This window comes from Lycium barbarum, chromosome 4 (assembly GCF_019175385.1).
Source record: "Lycium barbarum isolate Lr01 chromosome 4, ASM1917538v2, whole genome shotgun sequence".
NCBI lineage: Eukaryota > Viridiplantae > Streptophyta > Magnoliopsida > Solanales > Solanaceae > Lycium > Lycium barbarum.
This window is the reverse complement of record NC_083340.1, coordinates 121,683,428-121,687,729: the sequence shown is the minus strand read 5'-3', so window position 1 is coordinate 121,687,729 and position 4,302 is coordinate 121,683,428.

Sequence of the window (4,302 nt, the reverse complement as noted above, 5' to 3'; positions counted from 1 at the left end):
TCAAAGCAGTTCAATCCTAGGAAGTGTCTACGAGCCGTGTCTAGTAGAGTCGTTTTTATGGTGTGTTGCGCGCCACATCTATAAACAGGAGGCTACAGGGCATTTAGGATGGTTACTTTTCTTTCATCTCTACGGTCGTGCGATAAAGTTAAGCCATAGGAAATGAGATTCCTTATACTAACCCTTGATTGCAGTAGAAGAACGGTATTGACCGAAGAAAGTGATTGATGATGTTGAAGTTACAGAGCTATGTCACTTCGGTGAGACCACGTTATCAGGGTACGTATTCATATGTTATTGAATTGGTTGTCATAGAGGTAAATCGATGTAAGTACAATAGAAAAATTGATTAGATGTATCTCTTGATGATAAGTTCAGTTATAAGTTGAGAACTAGGCAAATTGAATGAATCAGAACAACGGTAAGCGACGGTACGAAAGATGTGTGACGAGTAAGGTAAGAGTATTGAGGTATGATTGAAATGTAAAGCTAAAGGGTGAAAGGAAAAGTAAATAGGAAGGGACAACAGGGCAGATTGCTAAAGGACCAGGTACATCTCAAAGTGTGATATATGAGGTAAGTTTCGACATCTTTGTGCTTTTATTTGAAAGTGGAAGCCCTGTTTGACTGAGATATGTCGTATATATATATTTGCCCTGTGAGGAATTGTTGGTATTTGTTGCGTGCAGGTTTTGAGATAGTAAGAAATATAGAGGAAACTCTGCCAAAATTTTCCTAGAATCTAAAGGAGATAAGATATAAGCTTGTGATATGTCCTAACGGGAAAAGATGTTGTGCAACAAGGTAATGGCAGGATGCGATTAAGTTAGGAGTATCATTAACAACTACAGGAGGTGAGTTAAACACTATTGAATTAATAGTAATGGCAGTTATAAGAGCGACATTGATACGGTAAAGAGAAATGCTAGAGTAAATTAGGGAGACTGGTAGTGCTAAAGCATGACATAGAAGAGAAAGGGTAACTCCAATATAGTATGATACTGAAGTATTGATTGGAGGGATAAGCACGAGAAAGATACGATAAGTTTATTAGAAAAATAAAGCAACAGCGTCACGGAGACAGAGATACCAATATGAAGGGTTATAATGAATGTGAATACATTAGTGAGATGACTTATGTGGTAAGTGAAATAGGGTTAATCAGAAAGAGTAACAGGTTAAGTATGCTTACGTCACGAGGTTTATTCTACTTCACGAACAGGCTTACGAACGAGGTAAAGAAGTGGCACCCTATAGCATTGATTATGATCAAGACATAATGAGAGTGAGGCAAGGACTGTAATATAATGTAAGTAAAGCATAGGGAGGAAATGACTAAAGATGTGACATGTTCTATATGAATAAACAGTGAATACAAATATGAAACCAACAAGCGAGCCATGGGGCAGTAGATGAGAAAGCTTATAAGACCTTGTTAGGGGAAAGTCCAACATAGGGGTTCCTACATGACAGAAATGATAGCAAGCAAAAAGGGGGAAGTCAACTTGAAAAAGAAATCAGAGAAAAGTGATATGGCAAAGCAGTAGTAGTTTGTGATTGGTATAATCAAGAGTATGAGTGATATCTTTAGCTAGATGTAAAAGACCAAGACTACGGAAAGATGAATGATGAAATAGGACGATTATTAAAAAAAGGATTAACACAATAAGGATGAGAGGGGATGATCAGAATGAACAGAATAAGTTTTGATGCGAAGAATGGATTGTACAAAGGTAGTATATTCTAAAGGACAAGCGGTACTAAGTTAAGAATAGGATTCCTTGTGCGAAGAATAAAGGATCGATTATAAAACGGGAGGAAATAAGATAAATTGAGGAGGAAGGAATGTAAAGGAATAAGAATGGGAATAGAAAGAGAAGGAAATGCGCCGCAAAGCACGCGCACTTAAGAAGTAGTCGTGTTATGATTAAAGGAAGATGCATCTCCTACGAATATCCTATACCAAGTTAGAATGAGTAAAGTATATGAAGTAATAAGTTGAAAAGAAAAAGATGATCATGAGTTATGAGTTTACTGTACGATGATAAAGCGATAGAGTAAAGCTATCATCAATGAAAAATACAATGCGATTATGATTGGTTTTAAAATCAATGTTGAGTGCAACACAAGAGTAAAAGAGCATGAGGCATAAGGGGTATTAGTCGCGCATGAGACTTAGGCCCTGGAAAACAAAGATGATGTTACAAGTGAACTTTGAGCACCGAAGAAGAGGGAAAGTGACATTATATGGATGGTATGGATAACTAGACCTACTACTATTGTGAGCATCCCTATGGGACAAAAGTTGTTAATTGGAGCGGACTTAGACATTGACTCATAACTACTAGATGGGCTAAGTAAAATACACCCTTGTTCGGATTGCTATATCGGTTGTGTTATTTGGTTACAAGACTGCAAGGAGAGTATGTTAAGACTTCACACATGAATTATCGTAGCTATAAATTATGGGAAACGGCATGAATAAGATGTAGTATAGTGAGGGATATATGAATTCAAGATTTGAAGGTGAGGCAACAGAGTTGAGAATGGTACAAGTAAAACCCTTAAAGGGGGGGAAGCGAATAAAGAGAATACAAGTGTAGAGATTGAAATGATGGACCCTAAGATGTGACAGATATATACTCTAAAACAAAGAGTGAGAGTTATGCAGAAATGAGTCTAATGACTAGTAAATAAACGAACACGAAATGAGCAGGCATCTGAGACTATACTGGAAATCATTCATGAAGACCTTGAACCACGTGACATTGATAGCAAATAACTCAAGGGGTATTATAAAGTATGGCGATGTTATACTAGAATAGAGGCAAAGGCACTAACGGTAAAGTCGTAATTAATGATATTGCGATTTATAAGTGACAATTAAGAAAGGGACCTCAGGTTTTCCATAGTAGGACATAAGATATGATAATCAAGGGAAAAATAAAGGAAGGAAGAGAGAATGATGAGATAAGTTACTACATATAGACAAAAGAGTTTAGGTATATGTAATCACCGAGCCTAGCCATGGTCGGGTACGCGAAACATCGAACCTCCTTGGTCGGGCATGCTATGTATACAAATATGGCTATGGATACGATATGTAAACGAGTACGATTACGAATACAGAGACGGATATGGATACATGTATATGTATAAGTGTGTATGTACATGAATCACGCAAGAACGATTATGTAACTTGCAAGTATTTATACGTCGCCGATGAAACCAAGCGGCAAAAAGAGGAGTAAGAGGTAAGCATGAACAGTGTGGTCATGATACTCTGGGTCAGTTGAAGGAATATATATGGTGAAATTTTCGTAGAATCCCGGATAGATTAACATTCGAGGACGAATGTTCCCAAGGGGGGAAGAATGTTACACCTCGGAAAATTTTTCGTTCATGCACAGTGAATAGACTGACGAAAGGTGCGACGTATGCGATGTTTTGATAAGTAGGAAATAACATTTGATGATTCTAAATGAGATTTCAAAGCCATTCGAAGTAACAGAAGAAAGTTTGCCAAGAGGAGGCAAGACATACGAGATGTATCGGAAAGGATTTACGAATAACGAATTAACGATGACTTAGTGATGCTTTGGAGAAGAGTTATAGCGTCCCCTAGATTGTTAATGAAGTGATAAACAAGTGTCAAGAAGGTTCCATAAGGATTGGAGATCAAACGAGTCGACGAGAATGAGTTTCGGAAAACTGTGGATTGTACGGTCCATTATACGGACCGTACAAAAGATACGGACCGTAAGTATGTCCATATAACCTGTCCAGAGAAGAGACTCCACTGGAACCATTATACGGTCACACATACGGACCGTACGTGTATCCATATAAATGTGTCGGGACAGATTTGTGTATTTAATAAGGGACCAAGTTTCATTTTATTTCATTTTCCCCCTCACACCACTTCTCTCTAGAACTCTCTAGAACATTTCTCCCATAAGAATTCAAGGGATATTTGTGATCAACTACATCAAACAAGTGAATCAAGTGTAAGAAACTCATTAAAGTTCATCCAAGACAAGGAATCCAAGTGAAGGTGAAACTAGGGTTTTGCTCAAGTGAAGTGTTTGCACTCAAGGTTCATTCCTATACCATCTAAGGTAAGTTTTATGGCATTTACATGTTGTTTAAGGTATTTTAAAGTTGAAACACTTGGATTGTAAAAGAATATAGAAAATGGGTCATGAAAGTGTGAATAGTGTCATTTTGAGTGACAACTTAAATTGAGTCATGATTATTGATGTGTTGTGATATGGGTATGTTATAAATGATATTAAGGACATG